We start from the raw sequence: 24,825 nt of genomic DNA, 5'->3' as shown, positions 1-24,825 counted from the left end.
ATTAACTTTCAAACTTTTCAAAAAAAATATTTTTTTTATCGTAAGTGATAGTGCAAAGATGCATTTAAAGAGCAAAAATAAGAACCCTAATTGATGAATCGTTATCATGTGTATTTGTTGTAAGATATTTCACTTGTTAACTCAAATTTGTACATTGACTCGTATCCTAAGTTTTTCCTACTGTTGGGTTCGTAGGCATTGTTGGCCCGGTTTATTATTTGAAGTCTAAAGGGCTGACGGGTGTAGGGTGGCCAGACCGAAGCCCGGCCCGGTTTGGGTTTCTTGTTTAATATGATACAAACCCTAGTCGTATCTCTATATATTTGACGCTATGTATTTGTAATCTTTTGTCACTCAATAAAGAAATACCTAGTTGCCACCCGTGACGTAGGTCAGTTTAGACCGAACCACGTTAAATCCTCGTGTCGTTTATTACTTTCGCGTGTGTGTTCGGTTCGTGTGTGTGCATTTAATCCTAAAAAGTTAGGTTCGGATCACACGAAGAACACGGAACCAACCGAGCCGCGGCCAAACCTTCCGCTGCCGCCACCCTACTGCGCTAGGATTCCGCCGCCGCTACGGTTTTCCAATTGTCGTTAGGGTATACATTGCCGCTGTTTTGCCGCCGCTAAACCCAGCCCGACTTATCGCGACTTGGGTTCTGTTTGAAAGCAATTAATTTTCACCCATCATTTTTTGCATCTTTGTGCTGGAAAATTATATTTTGGCAGTTTGGTCAAGAAATATATAGTTAAGAAGAAATCATATTTTGTGAGTCAAGAACATTTGAATCAAAATCCTATTTTTTGCTGAAGAATCGTTGTCAATCAGAAGAAGTATTAAAGAAACCAAAACCAGTGCCAACCGTGTTTGTCAGGTTTAATCGTTTCAGTTTCTGATTTTCAATTCGTTATACTGTTGCGTTTAAATAGGTTGATTGTTTAACAGAGTTCAGTAGAACAGCCGTTAAGTTCAGGCCCGTGTCATTGTTGTGTCTGTCTTTGTTTTTTATTCAGTTTTTCATTTTAGTCATTGTCATGGCAGAAGACAGAGAGGTTTCGATACAGAAGTTTGACGGACAAAAGTTTGGTTGGTGGAAGATGCAGATTGAGGCACTACTTTATCAGAAAGACTTGCATGTAATGTTTGAGGATGAAAAACCAGAAAAGTTGTCAGAAGCAAAGTGTAATAAGTTAGACAAGAAAGTCAGGGCTTGTATTACACTATCTTTGTCAGAAGATGTGGTGTTTAACGTCATGAAAGAAACCACAGCACGTGGTATGATAGAGGCACTATCCAACATGTATGAGAAGCCTTCGGCAACGAATAAAGTGTATCTTATTAGAGAGCTAGTGACAACTCGAATGAAAGAGGGTGAGCTAGTTACAACGCATATTAATAATCTTAACTCCAACCTCTCCCGCTTAGTGTCAGTTGGTATTAAGTTTGATGATGAAGTTCAAGGCTTGTTGTTATTATCATCTTTGCCCGACAGTTGGTCGCAAACAGTAACTGCGGTTTGTAGTTCGTCTACAAAAATTAATTTTGATGGGATTCGGGATTTGATTCTTGGAGAAGATTCAAGACGCAGAAGTTCGGGTGAATCATCAAGTAATATATTAGTCACAGAAGGTAGAGTAGGGATAAACAACGAGGCAGTGGGAACAGGAAGAGGATTCAGTCTAGGACTCGTAAAGATATTGAATGTTAGGGTTGTAAAGAGAAGGGACACTTCAGGAATCGGTGTCTGAATGGTAAGAAAGAGGTGAACGTTACAGAAGATGACACATATGAGGGGGTCAGTAGTGATGAGGCTTTGGTTTGTAGTGTTGAGAGTAACGTTGATACTTGGGTGATGGATTCTGGTGCACCATTTCATGCCACTTACTGTAGTGAAACGATGAAGATTCTAAAGTTTCGGGATTTTGGAAAGGTTTGACTAGCGAATGATGATATTTTAGAGATTACGGGTATGGGAGATAACTTCAGCCGGTACTTCTTGGACTTTAAAAGATGTTAGGGTTATTTCATGTTTGAAGAAACGTTTGATTTCAGTTGGGCAGTTGGATGACCAGGGGCACGATGTTAAGTTCGGGAATAGGCAGTGGAAAGCAGTCAAAGGGAATCTCGTGGTTCCTCGTGGCAAGAAAATGGGTTTGTTGTATATGGTCGATATGTCACCAAAGGGAGTGGATCCAGTTTTGGTGAAAGACAAAGTCCAGTTCACAGCATCTCTTGGGCAGAAGAAGGTACGTTTTGCAAGTAACAAACCCAGAGCCAAAGTGAAGATTCAGGATGAATGAGCTAGGAAGGTTAAATCAGTCAAAGGACATTGTGACAGTGGGAGCACAGGTCGTTTTTCAGTTACAGTTCCAGGTTGACAGTGGATTAAGAAAACCAGTATTCCAGCTTTACAGTCTCTCTAGTGGATTACTTGCTGAATATAGAGAGTGTTTGTTCTCGGGGTATCTCAGGATCTAGTAATTTGTTTAAGTGGGAGCCGGTAGGGACAGAGAATAGGTGAGGGGCAGTTTTAGCCTTGACTGATGTGTTGGAGCTCCGAGGAGCTTCAACGGGCCTTCAGGTTAATTGATGAGAAGGCGGTGGCAACTAGAATTTAAATGTTTAGATTACAAAAGTACAATCAGGAGTGCAGACGAGAGTACTCAAGGCCTTCGAGTGTGATATTGTTGAGTTCGTAGGCCTTGTTGGCCCGGTTTATTATTTGAAGTCTAAAGGGCTGACGGGTGTAGAGTGGCCAGACCGAAGCCCGGCCCAGTTTGGGTTTCTTGTTTAATAAGATACAAACCATAGTCATATCTCTATATATTTGACGTTATGTATTTGTAATCTTTTCTCACTCAATAAAGAAACACCTAGTTGCCACCTATGGGCGTAGGTCAGTTTAGACCGAACCACGTTAAATCCTCGTGTCGTTTATTGCTTTCGCATGTGTGTCGGTTCGTGTGTGTGCGTTTAATCCTAACACCTATGATATTAAATTTTTTTTTCTTTGTGTTAGTGTTTCAAAAGCAATTCTTATGGCTAGCACACTTTAAGGCAATAGCAGAAGGAAGGCAAGCCTCTTGCTTGATTGATTTTTCACCATTGACATTTAGTGTTTCAAGAAACATTCTATCCTTCATTGTAGGTTTTATCATCTAAATTATATTCATTAATGTTATTAATATGAAATTAAATATAATTATTTAAGCCCACCACATATATCTCAAGCTAACCAGCATTTTGTGTTCAAGCTACCCAAGCAAAACATATCTTCCGGTTTAGTACTAGTTGTCGATGTTTACCTTCAATACAATTTCCGATTACTATATTTACATTTTTGAGGAATGATTGATTTGATCTCTCACTTGGAAAATTGTAAAAGGAAGTGATGTATGTCCAAACTATTCGAATGAGAATACGACATTAAAAAATATTTTGAATTATTATATCATCATCATCATCATCATCGTACTCACTAGATCCCACCAATAGTAAAGCTATGGTAGGGTCTGAGGAGAATACATAATATGTAAACAGTCTTACCTATACTCCGTAGGAATAGAGAGGCTTCTTTCGGTGAGACCTCAGCTTGATAATAGTTTTGCATCAAGCCTTGAATATAAGACACATAACATTCAACCATCGGCCAAGTAATGTGTGTACCCTTATCTAAAATAGTTAAAACACTCGTTTTGGTAGCTTTTAAAGATTCAATATATAATAAAGTTAATTAATCTAATCTTTTGTTTGAACAGCGAGACTTTATCAAAACAAATCTAACACAATCAAAACATATATTATATTGATGTCAATGCCACAGAATTAAGATCTTGATATTATTGCATATTCTAAAAACAAAATTACACAATAATATTTGATCGATACGATCAAAAATGCATTTGCATATAACACCTGGGGCCTTTTTGAAAATATATGTTGTGACAGCGGCTATAAATAGGGTTGGGGTGTCCAGGGTTTCATACATCCTCAACCTCTAGTGTCTGGTTTCATTTTCGTTTTCGTTTTACATGTCAAAGTCATTCTCGTTTTCGTTTTTAGTTGTCTCAACATGATAAATAGGTTTTCTTCTGATGGATACAAATCCGTACTCTTTGAAAAGGTTTTCAAAACTATTTGTTTTCAACCTGTTGTTTTTTAAGTTTGATTTTAATAGTTTCCTCGGTCTATCTGGATCGGATTATAACATGTCGATTGTCCATAGCTTGTCTTCGACCGTACGATTTGTTTGTTAACTTTTTTGTCATTTAGTTCATTAATTGAACTAATGAGCATTAATTTATAGAGTTAATTTATTTAAAATATGATGTAAGGTAGCGTTTGATATGAAAGAATAAGAGACGGAATGAAATGGACCATTGTGAGGGAATGAAAAAAATTGTGTTTTGTTGGTTAATGAAATGGAATTACCCATTACCACGTTTATTCATTCGGAAAACTATTTGTTTTCAACCTGTTGTTTTTTAAGTTTGATTTTAATAGTTTCCTCGGTCTATCTGGATCGGATTATAACATGTCGATTGTCCATAGCTTGTCTTCTACCGTACGATTTGTTTGTTAACTTTTTTGTCATTTTGTTCATTAATTGAACTAATGAGCATTAATTTATAGAGTTAATTTATTTAAAATATGATGTAAGGTAGCGTTTGATATGAAAGAATAAAAGACGGAATGAAATGGACCATTGTGAGGGAATGAAAAAAATTGTGTTTTGTTGGTTAATGAAATGGAATTACCCATTACCACGTTTATTCATTCTACCTAAAACACCTCAAATTTATTTTATCCATCACCCTTTTTTTTCATTTCATCCATCTTTCACACTATATCACCTACAACACCCTCTCACCACCACACCACCCATTGCACTCATCGCTACCACCACCACCACTTGTCACCACCGCTTGTCACTACTACCCATCGCCACCAACCATCACTCCCAGATCTCGCCCATCGCCACCGCCACCACCCACCACCATTACCACTCACAGCCACCGCCATTTTTATATTATTCCGGCTTTTTCTAGCTGCCAGACAACACAAAGTAATAATTCATTTCATTCTTATATGATAACCAAACATCTCAATGGAATAGTAATGATCCATTTCATTACCTCTTCCATTCCATTCCATCACCCATTCTACTTTACCGAACCCTAAATATTTGCATGCAAAGTTAAGGCGGATACTGAGACTAAAAATGGATCTATTTTTTTATTTACTTCATGAAACGTTGAATCTATCGATTGAATGTGCTTGTTTGGAAATGGATACCCCCCCCCCCTTTTTTCCTCTTGATTTAGTTGATTACTTGTTACTTTCTTTTTCTCTTTTCATCATTTCAATGCAGCTGTTTACTTGATAATTTCACTTAATTTCCTTGAATTTAAGTTTCGTGTTGATGTTCTGTGTGGTTTTATAATCCTCTTTTCATTTTCTTAATTTCAGTCAATATTTGCTGTCATAATGGAAAAATATCCTTCTGTTGGTTAAATCCTCTTGTACTTTTGTTATTTTCAGTTAATGTTGGCTGCAATAAACGCCATAGACAAGACAAACAGAGCCAACAAGTCAGCAATTTCTTCAAGGCAAAATCAAAGCTCGAGGAAATAGCCCTGAAAATGAGTGAGGCATAGAAGGCCATTGATGAGTTTGAAGGTAAGTAGGTAACCGTGGATGGATTGGAGCTTGCTATGGAAGATTTATCGAGCCTTAAGTCTTGTAATACTTGTATTCTACCTTTGTTGTTAGTTTTAGTCTTTGTAAATGCCTATGTGCTTTAGCATGTGTCTTGACGTCTTGTAATGTGTTAATATCCTCTATTTAAATAAACGATTCCACTCGTATTTATTGTTGAAATCTTATCTCCAAAAATAGTTGATACAATTGTAGTTATTTATGTAATCTAAAAATGAGAAGAGGAACAAGATTTCTATAATTAACCTATGGCGATTTCAATACTACGGTTTCATTAAGGAGAAAAGAATTATATCATTATAGAAATTTCGACTACATAACGACCAAAAGTAGTTCAATCGTATTACCAAACTTTGTATTACAAGTCGTATCCCTAAGTAACACTACAAGTAGTTTAGAATTGATTCGTGTGAGTCGAGGGGTCGCTGGACTAGATGAGTGGACTGTGGAGAGGGCGGTTGGAGATCGGTTACCATCTAGTGGCGCTCTGGTTGGCGGGTGAGGGTAGTGCATTTTGGTGATTACTTAACGTGTTCCTTATTAGGTCACTTATGGTTGATGGTAATTGATGAGTTATCAAATTGGCGCTAATTACAATGTTTAGCTGTTTAAAATGGGTTGAAATTATCCAAAATTAATTGTTATGAATGGGCATGAATTATTCAAATTAATTGTTTAAGGTGGGAACGAATTATCCAATTTAATTTCTTAAAGTACGCTTGAGTTATCCAAATTAAATGTTTCATGAGACGGTGTAAATTTTTGATAGTATGTACTGAAAGAAAAACTTATAGGTGCACCCGCACCCCAATTTCAATGGTAGGGCTACCCTTGTACATTCATATTATATCACATATCATGTTATTCATACACATCATATTACTATCATATCAATCGTAATATATGTATCATATGATTTGGTATACATTATAATATATCAAGTATCATATCACAACTTAACATATCATATTATATTACGTATCATATCATCTTATTTACATATCACATTATACCATATTATAATTGGAAAATAATGTATACTTCACTTGAACGATAATTAACTTCTCAGCCTCTATATTTTAGCATAAAAAGTGATTTACTTAAAAGTAAGACTAAAAAAGTCTTTAGTGTTTCATAAAACATTTTATGTAGTTTTTATCATCTAAACACCTATATGTCACGGATATAGCTATATGTCACAGTTAGGCCGGTTTTCTAACCACACCGGAGGTGTGGTTAGAAAAGCTCTTTAAAAATCTGTTATTTTGAAATGTTAATCTTGATGTTTTCATTTACTATCATTGGAGAGCCCAAATAATGGCACATCTTTTCAGGTAGTGAAGTCAGTGCTTTTGAGAATGTAGGTCATTAACGTATATAATATTTGTTCAGCTGATTTGGCTTTTCACTTCTCTTAATGTCATGTTTACTCATACTTTGTAACACTTGCAGGTGATGCAAAACATAAGCTGCCTTAATGATAGGAATACAAAGACAAGTGCAACTGCTCTTAATGATAGTTTTTCATGGGTTCCTCTACAAAATGCTATATGAAGATTCGTTCTTTTAGCGGCAACATTGAAACCAATCACGTGAAGAAGTCTTTCGATTGTTTGTGTTTTGAGTTTGTGCGTTTAATTGTATGTATTTCAAATACAAAAAATGTATTATCTATTTAAGTGGCTGGACCAACCACCGCATCGCACGAGTTTATATTAAATCGTAACTTTCTGTTAACTCACAAAATAAAATAATACTGTAGATGAAGAATAGTTATTTTATTGTTGTTTGTACTACGTACTATTGTTGGAATCATATCTTCACCCCACGTACACTTTACACTTCTCCAAAATAACTACTTTCCCTCTCTCATATTCTCTATCTGGGTTAACGTAGTGGGCAAGAGTGGTGCGGCTGGGACGATTTTGGGGGGAACACCATCCCCCAGCCGATATTGGGGCGAAATGGGCCGGGTGGGTTTTGTCGCTGGAAGGAGGAAAAAAATATTATTATTTTAATAATATGACCGTTGGCAACGATCAAAAAAAATTAATTAAAACAATATATATATATATATATATATGTTTAAGTTCAAGAAAGAAATCAAATTCTTGCAAAAAATGAAAGAAATGAATATGAGTCACTAGTTTTATTTTATGTTTTAAATATTTAAAAATAAATAAAAAGGATGTAAATGTAACAATAAATGCACTCTTTCTCTCTCCAATTAATACAACTAATATAACCATAATGAATCTCTCTCTAATTAATATATCTAACTAATTTAATATAATAATTAAAAATATAAAAATACTACTTTAGTTTTATTTTTTATTTACACTTTCTTCATTTTATTCAACACAAATACAATTTATTCATATATTACTATTCTTTATATTAAAAAAATAATTTTCACTTAATTTATTAGCATAATTTTAACACTAAATATCAAAACATAATATATATTTTTTTTCAATTGGTATGCCTATAAAAATTATTGTCATAAATAATAATAAAAAATATAATACAAATGTGTCCATTAAATGTAAACAATAAATATACAGCCTACACAAAGTTATATAACCTACACATGTTTTGAGCAATAAAAACGCATAACATACAAAAAGCATAAAACTTACATATGAAATTCGACATCAACAATTATATAAACTACACAAAGATACACATATCCTACACATGCGTAGGTTATATGTTTTTCGTATGTAGGTTATATGTTTTTTTATTCTTAGAACAAGTGTAAGTTATATGTTTTTGTGTAAGTTGTATATTTTTCATTGACATTTAATGCAAACATGTGTAAGATAGTTTTTTGTATTATTCATCACAATGTAACTACGTGTTGATGGATATTGATATGTTGAGTTTGAAGAAATTGGTTTTGAATAAAAAGAAATTAATGTATAAATAAATTGTATTTGTGTATGATAAAATTTTCGTGTGTAGGTTATATGTTTTTCATGTGTAGGTTAAATGTTTCGTGTGCGTGTGTATTTTATTGATGATGAATTTTGTGTGTAGATTAAATGTTTTTCGTGTGTAGGTTATATGCTCCCTCCTGTCCTGTCGTCAATTGACAGTATGACTTAGGGCACAATATAATTTAAGTGGTCAAATACTATTTTGGTAAAGCACCTTGAATCCACTGGATAGTAAAGGATCTTGGATCCAACGCAGAACCCTTTGTGAATGAGAGATATAAAGACGAGAAAGACCAATAAAATCAAGTTTCAAGGTTGTAATTGAATGGTAAAGTTTGATTTGATTACCATTAACCTCCAGAATAGTTAACGAGTTTTTCGGTTTGATTCACATCTCCAAAAGGTCTGAGTTATATTAAGGTAAGGTGGCCAAAGGCCCCTATGGTCCAGTGGCTACGACCTCTCTCTTTCACGGAGAAAACGAGGGTTCAAGTCCCTCTAGGGGTATACCAATACTCAAGACTATAGGAGTGGGATTTTCTATCAAGTGATCCATCTTTGTCAAGTCCTTCTAATAGTCTACTCAGTGGGACTTTGTATTTTATATAAAGTGATATGTATTTGTCAAATCTGCCTGGGAGACGAAAGGAAGTTGATTATGGAACGTCTAAAATGAATTAGGCGTTGGGTCGATGCCCGAGTGGTTAATGGGGACGGACTGTAAATTCGTTGACAATATGTCTACGCTGGTTCAAATCCAGCTCGGCCCAACAATTTGTCAATATACTATCAAATGGTAGAACCCTCTTGTTCTTAAAAAATACCTGATACGAAAAGATACCTGATACGAGAGAATAAAAAAGAATCCAAAATTTCTGCTAGATCTCTTCTTATTTCCCTGGGATTGTAGTTCAATAGGCTTTGAACAAGTGTAGATTATACGTTTTTGTGTAGGTTGTATGTTTTTTGTTGATATCTAATACAAATACATGTAAAATAGTTTTTTTGTATTATTCATCATAATGTAAGTATGTGTTGATGAATATTAATATATTGAGTTGGAAGAAAATAGTTTTGGATAGAAAAAATTTTTAATATATGAATAAATTATACTTGTGTAGGATAAAAATTTAAGAAACAAAAAGTAAGTTATAAAAATAAATGAGTTCTTAATATTTTCTAATTATAATAATTTAATTACTTATATTAATTAAATAGATAAGTATTATGATTTATTAGTTATATTAATTGAATAAAGAGAATAATTAATATTTTCTTTATTTAGCTTTAACCATTTAAAACTTAAAACAAAACTAGTGGTTCATATTCATTTCTCACATTTCTTGCAATAATATCATTTCTCTCTTGAACCATCCCCTATATATATATATATATATATATATATATATATATATATATATATATATATATATATATATAAATATACACATTCTTCTCTATTTGATATCCTTTTCATACACAATTCATACCCAAATTCTTCAAAAAAATCTAGCAAAATAAATCCTAGAAACAACCTGAACCAACCGAACCACCCATTCCCTCCTTTCAGTCAATTCCATGGTTCGCAAAACCAATCGAACGTGAACTTACAATGGAACCCGAACAACCAAAAACCAACTGAACTATCCGTTTCAATTTTCCGACCCGAACCTAAACATTTACGCCAACTACCTCATGCCCCAAAACTTCATGCCGACGTTCAGGTCTACACCACCGGAGTCGGAGCCGGTGACGGTACCCGAGACGCAAACGGCAAGGGCCTCCGGTTCAAGCCAAAAGCCGACCCGTAACACAAAAAAAACAACCGGGTGACCCGACGCCGCAAGGCGATCCATACAAGTAATGGACCGAGGAGGAGGAGGAGGTGGCTCTCGCAAGGGCTTGGATCGTCGTTTCGGAGGATCCCGACGTCGGTAAGATTTTTAATATTAACTATTGATTAAAAGTGTATTTAGTGTTTATTAAAAATGTATACTAATTGTGACAAATAACTTTAATTTGTACCGGGGAAAAGAAGCGGTTCAAGCCCGCCCACTGGAAGGGTCTTAACTCCGATTGTCAAAAATTTGCCGGGATATTTAACCGGTAGCACGGGCCCGGTTGACATAGCGGGCATAACGACGTCGACATTATATCTCAAGCCTTGAGCGACTTTTGAGCTCAAGGCCAACCCGAAGGGCGGTCCGGGAAACCGTTCAAGTATTTAAATTGTTGGAAAAAACTACGCCATTGTGCGAAATGGAACGGGGAACCCACCGTTCTGGTCGCCCGACGAGCCGGCTCATCCCAGCCTTCAAAAAAGTCAAAGACATCATCGTCGACAAATCCGAGCACACCAAACACACCCTCCGATTCTCGTAACTTCTTCGAGGACGACGCGATTAATTTAGCCGACGACGAAAAAGTACAAGAGTCGCCTTGACCCCGCAGGAGATCGATAAAAATAAGAGGGAAGGTTCATCGTCATCACGATTCAATACGGCGGCCAGAGAAGACGTCGGACAATTAAACGAGTTGGCCAGTCGTTTGGAAACAAATGACGCGGAAATAGGAAACGACCTTTGAACATCTAACAAACACCAAGAAAAGTTGGCCCAGGCGTTTGAATTACGTCAAATGAAAGAAGACTACGAATTACTCAATCGGGGGGACTTCACGAGGAGGCCGCATTATTGCATCAACGACGACGTGAAAAAATGCGCGAATATTACGAATATTAGTTTTATTTTTAGTTATGCATTTTTTTATTTTTAGTTATGCATTTTTTTTATTTTTAGTTATGTATTTTTTTTTAGTTATGTATTTTTTTTAGTTATGTTTTTTTATTTATTTATAATTTTAATACATTTTTATTTAATTATTTAATTTACTTGGTTTTTATTTGTATAGTTTAATTATAAAAAGAAAATAATAGAGAAAGATATTGTGGACCCAGTTTGTAGCCCTACACCATTACACCCCAAATACAAATTCTCACTCTTTACTGACTGGGCGCCGGATGTCTCAATTCGTTCCAACTTGTAGCCCCTCCACTACGCATAGCCTTATTTGATTATTTAAGTTACTAATACTAGTCACAAACTCAAAATAAAAATACTCTTCGTGACATATGGTTAAACATATTTATTAGTCAGGTCAATCCGGTCTAAACGGATTAAGTTTAAAAAGGTCCATCTTGGTTCAAGCCAAGAATGGCTCACAACTAAATAAAAACTAGCCTCTATTCTGGAAAAAGAAAAAAAAAAGATGATGTTAGTTAATACACGTGAACCTGGGCATGATCCGTATTTGCGAGTAAACTCGAAACCCAACTAACCTAGCACGGATAATAATACTAGTTTATGTTTCATAATCCAAACTTTATCATAGATTAGTGGGTCCAACTAGAGGTGCACAAATCGGGATTTTCAAATACCCGGGTTCGGGTATGGAATCGAGTTCGGGTATGACCGGGTATTGGTAAATCAGGTATTGGCAATACCCAGATCGGGTTCGGGTCCGGATCTAGATATTCTCTAAAAACCATACCCTATATATCGGGTTTGGGTCAGGTATAGAACCGGGTATTTGAATACCCTATTTCCGGGTATTGAAAAACCCTATTTTCGGGTTTTTCTGGGTTTTTTTCAGATATTTTTCGTATATATATTGGATTTTTTAAGGGGTGACACCTTTTAGGATTATTTTTCCTCGTATTTTTCGGGTAATATCATGTATAGATCCGGTATTTGAAAAACCCGGTTCCGGGTATTTGCAAAACCCGATTCGGGTTTTCGGGTATATCGGGTACAAATTGGGTCCGATTCCGGGTACGGGTTTTTGTACTGAAATGCATACTCTATCCGTACCTTACGGGTAGGGTCGGATACGGGTTCGGATATTAAAAACACGGGTATAAAAACCGGTTCCGGGTATTTTTGTCGGATCCAGTTCTGGGTTCGGGTTTTTTGTGCACCTCTAGGTCCAACCCCATTTAAAATGACTTACAAAGTGCCCAAACCCATCTGCAAATGAAGTCTAAATGCTTTGAAATTCTATTGACCAAACTGATACCGATTTCACGGCTTTACACAATGGCTCAAAAACAATTGATCATAATATCAAATAACCAAAACCGAAAGCTTCGGTCAGCAAGCTTCAAGCTTACAAATATCTTTTAATAAAACACAAACTAACCAAACGAAAAACCTAACCCTACCTTATTTATAAATAAAAATAAATATTATGGTCAGGCTGACTTAATGGACCGGATGCTCCTACATCACTTACAGCATGGAAAAACAAAACTTCTCCCATGGCAATGCTTGCTAACGTATAACAATCAATCAACAATGTATATAAATATAAATATTTGTTCCATTGATGCACAAAGAAGAGACTAAAAATGTGCATGAAATACACTTACCGTATAGTTTATAGGATACAGTAGCACTTCGAACGAACCATAGTCTTGCTTCAATGATTACTTGTTAAAACAGTTGGTGGAAAATAAACCAGGTTGATTAAGGACGAAGCAATAAACAGAATAACCTATCATCGAGTGAATGAATATGGATGATCATGTTATGAAGCCGGCATGATTGAACATGAAAGCAAAAAAAAACATCGGCCAAATGTAAATCATCAAGTTAATATTAAACAAAAAAAGATAATATAAATATAAAGTTACAAAATTACCCTCATACGAGTGGCGCAAGAGAAAGTTTAACAAAGTTTAATGATATTGTTAAGTCATCGGATGAAAATGGAAAAATACGAAACTATTGGACTAAAAAAGAGAGATTTTGGATTGAAACGGGGAATCTGAGCAAACGTCTGGAATAAAAACGGTACTTAACTCTTAAATAGATACTTAACAAGACAAACCAAAACCCCAACAATTTAACATCACTCCTTGATCCTTAAAAGTTAAAACCAAAACCAGCAAACCAAACAGTCACCAGAACACCACACAAAAACAAGTTTCTTAACTCATTTACAAATAGGATAAAAAACCAGCATAACACTATTATCAACCTATATCACCTAAGTAATCTACACACGTGACACAACTGCTAAACTTCATGCTCCGCAAACTGACTAACCGAGTCACTGTTTCTTGATAACACATTTCTCATAAAGTGCCACAAGCTCTTTCTTGTTCGGATTCTTTAACTGAAGCAACTCGGCCCCAAAGTTATGTTTCGTCAGCTCCTGTTTAAGTTTCAAAACCGTAAACTTGGTATGATCTTCGGTGTTGAGGCTACTATTGTTCTCTTCGTTATCCTCTGTAGAAACAAACTTTAACGGACTAGTTGTACTCTTGGTTCTTTTGGTTGACCTTCTTCCGACATCAATATCCATATCTTGAACTGAATCGGTCCTAAATGTATCTTCAACCCAAACCCGTTTCCCATGTGAAGCGGTTTTTAACTTATTATCCAATGCAGACTCGTTTAAACGAACCGATGTCATTTGCTGTTGAAGCGAGTCAAGTTTTCCTTGAGTGGATTGAAGTTGAACCGAAAGCGCCTCTGCCCGAGCTGCCCGTTCGGTTTCCAAAAGCGTTTCGAGAACTTGAACCGTACTGGCCCGTTGCTCGTTGTTTGACTGTAACAAAGTTTCAATCTCTTTTTCCCGTTCACCGACTCTTGTTTCCAACATTTTGACTTTAGATACAGCTTCCCTTTCAGCAGCCCGAAAGGTTTCCAGTTCATCGGCCAGGTCTCTCGTTTGTCTTTCTAGGTTTTCAATACGTCTCTCTGCGCGTTCGATCTGGGTCTGGCGTTCGCCTGCTAAGCGTTCGATCTTGCTTTTCTCTTTTTGGGCAGCAGCTGCTTCTGCCCGGGCAGCGTCGGCTAACTCTGTTGCCCGTTTAGTTTCCTTCTCGGCGTTTCTACATCGTTCTTGAACTTCTTCAAACCGTGCAAACTCGGATTGATATTTTTGCTCGAGACGAATCTTTTCTTGCTCGAGAATATGTGCTTCGCGTTCATAAGACTGAGCTTTGGCGTTTGCGTTTTCTAAACGTTCACCGAGCTCCTTGAGTTGACTTTTTAATGAATATATGTCAGAATCATAGTTCTTTATCTTTGACTCGGCGGTCTGTAGAAAAAGAAAGTGCACAGATAATTATATAAGCCATTTAAAACTTTTAAATAAAATACAAAATACAATTCTATAAAGGATCATACCTTCAGTTGCAAGCTCAAAGTAGTTACACATTGCTCAGCGTGTTCAAGCTTTGATGCCCGATCTTTTAGTTCAGCATCCTGCAAAATCAAATCAAGCTTCAAAGATGATATAGAATAAACAAGCACTAATCATTTCCATTTCAACTCATTTACTAGTAAAGGGGTCAATTTGGGTTTTCTTTTTCTTTTTTTTTATCTTAAACAAGCTAGGTTAAAGACTTTATCTGGCCATCCAACCGATTATGGGTCAACTAAGATTGAAAACGAATTGAACAAACGACCGAACACGAACAATTAAAAGAACGGGTTTTTTTTAGTTCGTGTTTGTTAATTAAGAAAACGAGTGTGTTCATGTTTGCTTGTTTATAGTATAAATGAATGGTTGACGAACATAAATGAATAAATGTAACTAAACATTAATGAACAAACATAACCAAGCGAACGCCAATTAGAAGTAAATGTCAACATTAATCTGTTACCCCTTAAAAATACATAAAACTAGATTTATTTATAATTGGTGATAATAAATTTTGTAAGGCAGACTAAATTATAATGGTCCTAAAAAATGTGTGTGTGTGTGTGTGTGTGTATGTGAACAAACTTATAAAAACGTAACCTAACAAACATAAACGAGCATACATAAGCAAACGAGACTTGTGAGCATGCTCATTCGTTTAGCCTACTAACACGTTTTAGAAAACATAAAAACCGCCAGAACAGAAAGTCTTTGCTGGTCAACCCAACCCATCCCGTTTCCATCAGCCAATTTAACCCGTTACACACATATGATTGAGAAAGAAAATATCACCTTATCGGCCAATGTACCAGCAAACTCAGCTCGAAGAACATCTTCACGTTGTTGTGTTTGTTTATTTGACCGATCTTGAACGGCAGCAGCTTTCTCAAGTGCACTTTTTGCTTCTCTAACCGCCACATCATACTTTTGTTTCCACTCCTCAGCCTCTTCTTGAGCGGACATCGTTTGTTCACGTGCAGCAGCCAATCGGGCCTCAGCAGCACTGCTTCGGGCCTTTAAGTTTGCCACCTCAGACCCAACTTGGTCTTCTATCGCCTTTTGTTTAGATAAGCAAACTTCATACTTCCGTTTCCATTCCAACGACTCGTTTTTAGTGGTTTCCAATGTTTTTGATAAACTTGAGCATCTTTCTTCTAATGAGCTTGAGTTTTTTTGAAGATTTGTTATTCGGCTCAGGTAATCTTGTCAGTTTGTTCTTATCGTTTATTGCGTCTTCGTATCGTCTTAAGTAGTCGGATTTGTATTTCTCATTTGCTTCTAATTGTTTGTTGAGTAATTCCATCTTGTCTTCAATTGATCGGCATTTTAGATTGAGGGAAGTTTTTTCTGACGCGATTTGATCTATTTGTTTCTTGGCAAGATCAAGAATTGGGCCTTCCAAACTTCAAATTAAAAAAAATAATAAATGTTAAAATATGGAGAACTGTTAGCAAATTGGAGTTATTAAATGTGGAAGACAAACCTTTGGCGTAAGAATGAAGTTAGTTTTTGCCATTTTTCTGGACCGTGTGAAGTTGATTCATACTTGGATACGAGTTTATCAAGAACCTGTACAGTTAATCATGCATATCACAAAGTTAATTAAATGCATGTCCTCTCATCCTGCTAATAACTGAACTAGACTTGTAAGTTGTAAATGAACCAGACAGATTAACAGAGCCTGTTCACGCTCATGTGTCTAACTTTGACTGAACAAACGAACGAATTTTCTTGTCCGTGTTTGTTCGTTAAGAAAATGAATGTGCTCGGTTCTAAAAAAACGGTTCACGATCATAAACAAACGAGCATAAACATACACCAATAAAAATTAAAACATGATTATCCAAATTAAAGTCCAAAAAACCATTATCATTGGAACATTTTGAAATTCAAAAAAGGGTTCTAAAATATGATACTTAAATTGATATTTAAGTAATATTAATATAGTAATAAACAAATTTGATTAATGAACAAACACAAAATGAAACGAGCACAAACGAACATAAAACAAACATTCAAGAACGTAGATGAACGAATGAGACATATATTAAATATTAATATGTTAATATTTAAGTAATATTAAGTATTAATATGTTAATATTAATATATTAATATTTAAGTAATATTAATATGTTCATGTTCGTTTGTTTATTTAAATAAACAAAAAAGCTGTGTTCTTGTTTAAATGAGTGAACATATATGAACTTCTCGTTGAACACTTGGTTCATTTACAGGCCTAAGCTAGACTAATAAAAAAGGTTGCTTTTAGAGTAGTATAATGATACCTTCATAACATCATCTAACTTTGTTGAAGGAGACTGACACATTTTTCTTAATTCCTTTTCCATGCTCTGTATGGCATTCGAACATTGTAAGTAAGCTTCCCTAAACGCATTCTTTTTATAATCCTGCAATAAATTAACAGTCAGTAAAAACATGACAATTAAGGATCTTACAAAAGCATCATAGAATAATTACCTCAAACGCCTTTCGCAAAAACGTATGTAAACGTTTTTCATACTTTTGTCTAGCAGAACCAGCTCCCACTGCAATGGAGTTAAAACTTGCCACCGCCTTCTGAACAGCTTCTTCGTGTGCTTCTCTCATAGCAGCCTACAATAACTCATATTAAATTGTCGGAACATTATATTTTTAAAAGAAAATAATAAAAAAGATAATAATTCATACTTCTTCAGGTGGTATTGTACGGTCAAAAATGGACACATAAAGCTCAGTAGCAGAATCATATGCCCCCTTTCACACTCAGCTTCTTCAACACTCTGTAAATAAAAATAATTGAGAGTTGAAACCTTTATCTCATTTATGAAGAAAAATAAAGTCTTTAACAGAAAAAAGTCAACCTGCCATGAGGAAGTTATAGTAGGCACTGCCCCGCTGTTAAGAGCATCTAGAAACGACTGAGTGATGCGAGCAAAAATGGGCCCAGTCATAACTGCAGACCCGACTTGTTTGGGTCTGGTCCTTTCAAAAACAAATCTTGTTAAGGCATCAAGTCCGGATTTGAACTCGGGTCTCATATTGTCCAACTACATGATCTCAAACAAAATATTACAACTTTGTAAAATTAAATTATTATAATAAAAAATTGCACGTGTCACGTACCGGAATTTGATCAAGTCGCTGGAGATCGTTCTCGTTGTTCAAAGGTCTAACAAGAGTGAAGCAATCTCTATCGGGAAAAAGAGCTCGGATCGATTCTCGAATCTAGAAATTAGTAAATATAAGATAGTAAAAAACATAGTAAAACATGTGAAACAAAAAACCAAGACCCCATTACATCATCTCAATTATAAACATACACCATATATACATGTGTGTATGTACAAACATCTACATGATACATTTATATAGTAAGTTATATAGATATATAAAGATTACGAGTTTAGTAAGTAACCTCATTCTTGGCAGCAACATCTCTTACACCACCAGTAACAGGCCTCAATGCAAGCTCTAGATAGTCACGAGGTGTTATTTTCCAATCGTCCTCAGCTAATTCCAAATAAAAGTCCTGCAAGTTGCATTGGAAACAAACATGTATAACAATAGTAACTCCTCATGTACATCACAATAATCTCGGTGAATTTACTCATTTACCCTTAAAAGCCAGACAAAGATTGGAGAAAACTGGCCAAGTTCAGAAGCTGTAGTCTTTCCACCAGAAGCTCTTACACGAATATGCTTAGTCATTTCAGTAACAAGAGAGAGGCGATCAAGTGCAGCCTCATCAATACCTCTCATCTGTATAAGCAAATACACAATAACATTAGAAATAAACAAAAACAAGTAAAAAGTATGAACAAAGTTTCAAGTTATCAACCTGGTTGTATATGAACATGCTTGATAAGAGAACAGCTAGAGAGAAGATTTGTGTACTGTAGGTTCCCTGTTAAGAATAATAATAATGAATACAAGAACAATGAAGCAACACAGAAACCTAAAAAAGGATGGACAAAATACTTTACAAATAAGTAAATCTAACCGTTTGATCATAAGCATCTATTCCTTCGGTATCTAGCAGTAAAAGACTGTATTCAGTGCCATCAAGAGCTGTTCTCTTTATAGGAGTACTCCAAAGCCAAAGCCCTTTTGTACATGGTTTATGTGTTGATGCCACCTGGAATCCGCTACTCCTTTCAAGAAGCTACAGCAATAAGTGAAAAATAAATCTACTAGAGCAATAAATGAACTAGCTTCAGTGACATTTGCAAAATTTAATCTTGGACTTCTTAAGCAATAACAAAAGTTCATAGTTAACTTTAAAGAGAGAGTTTGTTAGGCTTCTATTTAGTCCATTACACAGGCCAGATGATAATACAATACTTCCTTTACATAAAACCACCAAATGAATGGAAACATAAAAGAGATGAAGATTGAAGACTTCAAAGAATCAAACTTTCACAATAACTGATCATATACATTATACATACATTAAGACAATAATATGTAATTTCACACAACCTTTTCTTCCAACTGAAACTTTAACACTTGACACGCAACATAAACATTATTATCATAGTTATCAAAAGCGATAAGCGCTCGTAAGCGTTGAGGCTTCAACTAGCACTCAAAATAAAAGCGCAAAAAAGCGCCCGATTTAAAAAAATGCGCACATTAAAAAACAAAATTTTAACTAAAGTAGAACATCTTATTATAAAAACAAAGATTCATTCTTGAAACATTTCATAGTGTTTAGTCATGTTTATCATAATTTAATATATAAATAATAATAGTTACATAAGTATATATTAAAATTTAATACATACTTATGTAACTATTATTATTTATATTTCAAATTATGATAATGATAAACATGACTAAATACTAAACAACATATATTGTGTTATATTTATAAAAAAAATAATAATAAATATAGAAAAAAAGCATTAAAACGTATATATATTAAATAATAAATAATAAAGATAAACTAGTTGAGCCCTTAAATAGTGGGAGTTTTAGTTTTTACTTGAGAATAGGAAGAGGTGGGTTAAATGCCATTTAATAATTAATTAATACGCATGCCATTGAGAACAGGAACAGGTCAGCGCTTTTTAATATCGATGCATTAAAAGCGCATTTATTGCGCCACACTCAATAAATGCGCTTAAGCGCCTTAAGCGGCCGATTTTGATAACTATGATTATTATAACTGTAGCAGTTTGCTTCCAGAAAAGCTGGAAATTGTAATAACTACACATAATCAACTTGCAATTGCATAAGAAAAGAAAATGCAATACTTCCTTTACATAAAACCACTTAACCACCAAACAAACAGAAACAAAAAAGAGAGAAAGACTACAAAGTTACACACTAACTGATCATATACATAAATGCATTCAACAATATTTGTGATTCCACACAACCTTTAATTCCAACTAAAACTTTACACCAAGATTAGCATTTGACACACAAACATGACATTTATGGCCTCATACATTCGAAGCTGCAGAAAAGCTAGAACTGCTACAATTATACATAACTGATTTACAATTATAGAAGCAAACAAAAAGCTATGAATTATTGTAAATTATTATAAAACAACAGTTAACAAACCCTACAAATTGTATCATATTTTGGCATTGTACTCCAGCTAAACAATTTCACAAGCAATGAGTCCACCTAAAACCCTAGCTTTACAATTACTATCAGAACCGACTTCAGTGACTTTTGCAGAGTGTAATCTTTAACTTTTTCAGCAATAACATGAGTTCATACTTTGAAACTACAAAAACAGCAGTTTCGTGGCTTCTATTCATTCCATTACACAGGCCAGATTGTAATATACCACTTCCTTTTCATAAAAACACCAAACAAAATAGAAACCAAAAAGAAATAAAGACTTCAAAGTTTCACACCAACTGATCCATATGCATACATTCAGACATTAATTTTGAATTCACACAACCTTTCCCTCCAACTGAAACTTTAAACCAAGACTAATATTTGACACACAAACTTTACAACTGATCATATACACAAACATGACATTTGTAGCCTCAAACAATTAAAGCTGCAGAAAAACTAGAAACTGTAGCAATAACTAATTTGCAATCATACAAGCATCGTTGTTAAAATCGAGCGCTGTTTGCGCTTAAGCGCATTTAAAGCGCTAGGCGCATTAACTGCGAGTTGCATGCCTCAGATATTTAAAGCGCCCATTAATATGCTCCCAACCTTCCCATGCATATTAAATATCAATTAAACAACATGTTCTATTCTCTAGGAGTACCTAAAAGTCTAAAACTCCACTATTAAAGCACCATAATTTGTTCCCAACCTGCCCATGTGTATTAAATATCATTTAAATATCATTTGACTTCTTACTAAATGATTACAGTATTCAAAATTCATGATTAAGTTTTAGTTTTTAATTTTTGGAAATCTGGATATTATGATAGATGTGTTAATGCTTCAATTGTGGATGGATCAAACTGTTTGTGTCAGTTAAAATGAATGCTTATAAAGTTGTTGAATTACTGTTACGATAGATGTATTAATGATTATGTTTTTTAATTATTAAGATGTACTTGGTATTTCATGTTTTGGATTTTGGTGTTTGGTTGTTCTATAAACTATTTCAAGAATAAAAGTATGTTTTCTTATTAAGATGTTCTATTTAAGTTAAAAAAATTTGTTTTTTTAATGTGCGCTTTTTTTAAAAAAATCAGGGGCTTTTTTTTAAAAAATCAGGCGCTTTTTTGCGCTTATCGCCTAAGCGCTAGGCCCAGCCTCAACGCTTTTGAGCGCTTATCGCATTTGATAACTATGCATACAAGCAAACAAGGTGTCATAAACTATTATATACTCTTACAGAACTACATTTGTCACACAAACACAAAAATTATGCAATAATTTAACAATTTTCTAATGTACTCAAACTAAACAATTCCATAAGCAATGATTCCACCTAAAACCCTAGCTTCACAATCACTAGCACACAAACAAACTACACATCAAATATGTGCCAAACATAAAACTTACAAACGCTAGGTCTTTCCAGTACCTGATTCAATATAAAACTCTTCCAACTGAAACTTTTGACCAAGATTTAACATTTCACAAACAAACACAAACATTGTGATTAATGAGCAATATTTAAAAAAATGCTAGATTATTACTGCATACCAACCAACCTATGCCACTAACAATCGAAGCCGGATACTGATTTAACCTCAAAAATAAATTCAAAACAACAAGTGTGCTATAAATTAATCAATTTCTCCACAATTCATAGCAATGTACTCAAACTAAACAATTCCATAAGCAATGATCACACCTAAAACCCTAGTTCCACAGACGCACAAACAAATTACGCGTCAAATATCACATTAATAAACCATAGGTCATTTCTGCATAAAAACTACCTGATTCAGTATAAAACTCTTGCCCTGGCGAGCACGACCGCAGACCGAAACGATGCCGACAGGCTGTTTAACAAGCTGCAGAACGGAAACGGCTTCCGGATCCATCTGGAACTTGCCTTTGTCGTCACAGTACACCAGGCGGATAGGTCTGGCCGGACCGGAGGTTACGGCGGCGGTGGATGACGAGGCAACAGCAGTTGTTGACGGTGAGTCATCGGAAGAGCCTTTGCCGAAGAATCTCATCGCCGATCGAGTGGTGGTGTAAAGTGTTGAGTTGTAATTGCTGGCTTTTATATTATTAAAGGGTTGGGATTTTGGGGATTTTGGGGATTTTGAAACGGAAGGCGGTCGGAGGGAAAAAGTGGATATTATCGAGGGGAGTAGTGGATCGCACGCTAAAACATGTTATTGGGTGAAAATGAGATCCGCTCGGTTTCGGTTATTTCGGTTCGATAATGTGATAAATTTGAAAAATAGGGTGTGTTTGGCAAAGGGCTTGCTTTTTAGAGGCTTTAAGCTACAAGCTTTTAAAAAAAGCTCCTATCTAATAAAAAGAGTATTGTTTGGTAAGAGAGGCTTAAAGCTTTTAGAGGATGAGAAAAAGCTCTAAATTGAAATGCTATTATAGGAAGCGTTTGAGAAAAAGCTAGCTACAAGCTTTTACATTTGAATTTACAAGTTTGTTACTTGAACTTATATCAATTTTTGTTAATTTATATAATAGTTACACATTCAACCTTTATTCAAAACTAACTACCCCATGACTTTTTTAGGAGCCATAACTTTTTCACACGTTAATAATTTTTTAAACAAATTACATCATAAAAACGAGCATTTTATTCTCTTTAATTTGAGTATGATTGCTATACTTCTTTAACTTTAAAAAATTAACCTACTACGTGATTATCGGTTAGGATCAGTAAAAGTCAAGTCAGATGAGCTCGAGTCATGTGTAAGACCAAATTAGGAGTCGAGTCAGATGAACTTGAGTCATGTGTGAGACCAAATTAAGTTCAGAACAAGTCGATACAAAAATGGTTAAATTAGTTCGATTCGTGTCGGTACGCTTTTGAGTCGAAAGGGGTCAGGTCAGAACATATTTCAGATTAAAACAGTGCATGTTCAGAAAGGGATTCATATCAAAATATATTGGTTTAAAAAATTATCTATTTGAAAATTACTGTATATTTCAGCTTTGTTTCTTGATTTTCGACATCATTTACAAGCTTACTGCTTTTCCATGAATTACACGTCTACACTTAGGTTATGTATGCACTGTCATAAGATGAATCATGTACCGACACTGATTATGCGGTTGATGTTAGGTTGTGTGCCCATTCCGCCGCACCACGCGGACACCCAGCTAGTTTTATTAAAAGCTTCTGCTACTCTGCCAAACACCTAAATATTTAAAAGCTACAGCTAACAGCTACCAGCTACCGGGTTCTAGCTTTCAGCTTCCAACCTTCAGCTTCCAGCTAACAGCTAACAGCTACCAGCTAGTTTTGCCAAACATACCCATAATAGTTGAATCGGTTTCGTTTATTCGGGCCATTTTTAGTTAATTCACCTTACTCATTTTCAAGAGCTTTATTCAGGGTCACTCAAGAATCTATTAGGTCTTTTTAAAAGAACTGAAAATTATTCGTGAAGGTCCCATGGATAGAACCTAATACGATGTACTTAACATAAGACATGTGTAAGGGAGTCAATCCTACTCATAAAGATGAAGGGTTAAGAGTTGTTTGTACTTTACATCAAGATTGAAGTTAAATTTCCATAAATCGAGCTTATATGGTGTTGGGTTGACAATTGTGTGGTTGTTCGACTCGCTACTTTTTCCGAGTGTAAACTAGAAACCTTGCTGATAATGACTGATGACGAGTGATGGATCTGGATGGATCACGCACCCAAACATATGTACTCTCTCCAAGAGTCCAAAACCACTATCACTCGACTTGTAAACCACTACTCCATATACGAGGATCCAGATATCAACCATCTGTCCATTTTTTCCAAATCATAACAACTCCCAATGAGCCTAGCACATACCACCTTTCCAGCCAAGCATTATCTAAACTAGACCCATATAAAATCAAGCAGCATTAGGGGTGTTCATCGGTTCGATTATTGATATATTCTATTTGTTCATTTATGAGCTTTTTTTTACCCTCAATCGAAAATCGAACCTAACCAAATTCGGAAAGGGGATAATCAAACCGTAATATATCCAAATTTAGCTAGGCTCGGTTAAAATCGAACAAACCAATTCAAACCGTATAAATTGAATTCGTCCCAAACAACATTTTTTTCTGTTTGTGTTCAGGATTCGGGCATTCGTTTGGGTTCCGTACTACACGAAAATGTTCAAACAAACCCAACATATACATCCTAAAAAACGTTAAAAACCATAATAAAACATCAAAACCTATGAACTGTTAAATAGCCTTAAATATGCAGCCATTCAACTATAGAATAACATTCCAAAATGAAATTTTGAAATACGGATATGGACTATTGGACTACATATTAAACATGGGGTTAAAGAATATTGGGCAAAATACAAAATAATT

General features: G+C 35.1%; 1 non-coding gene and 1 pseudogene across 2 annotated transcripts; one reads left to right on the top strand and one right to left on the bottom strand.

Moving 5' to 3' along the window:
* The first annotated feature begins 9,346 nt into the window (after nt 1–9,346).
* Nucleotides 9,347–9,430, top strand: TRNAY-GUA (transfer RNA tyrosine (anticodon GUA)). The gene has a single exon. It is a non-coding gene; the product is annotated as a tRNA-Tyr (tRNA).
* Nucleotides 9,431–13,630: 4,200 nt separating this feature from the next.
* LOC143611931 (uncharacterized) lies at nt 13,631–22,513 on the bottom strand (annotated as a pseudogene). The gene is made up of 14 exons (XR_013149868.1): nt 22,253–22,513; nt 18,871–19,032; nt 18,709–18,774; nt 18,486–18,629; nt 18,286–18,399; nt 17,994–18,095; nt 17,732–17,917; nt 17,559–17,650; nt 17,349–17,483; nt 17,156–17,278; nt 16,354–16,439; nt 15,663–16,273; nt 14,855–14,932; nt 13,631–14,765 (listed from the first exon to the last, which is right to left on the bottom strand). The product of XR_013149868.1 is annotated as an uncharacterized LOC143611931 (transcript).
* Nucleotides 22,514–24,825: the final 2,312 nt, after the last annotated feature.

The sequence above is a fragment of the Bidens hawaiensis genome, unplaced genomic scaffold (assembly GCF_021521415.1).
Source record: "Bidens hawaiensis isolate Kalapana, Puna unplaced genomic scaffold, B.hawaiensis_p1.1 tig00032720_1, whole genome shotgun sequence".
Lineage (NCBI taxonomy): Eukaryota > Viridiplantae > Streptophyta > Magnoliopsida > Asterales > Asteraceae > Bidens > Bidens hawaiensis.
This window is presented reverse-complemented; position numbering and strand designations above follow the sequence as displayed.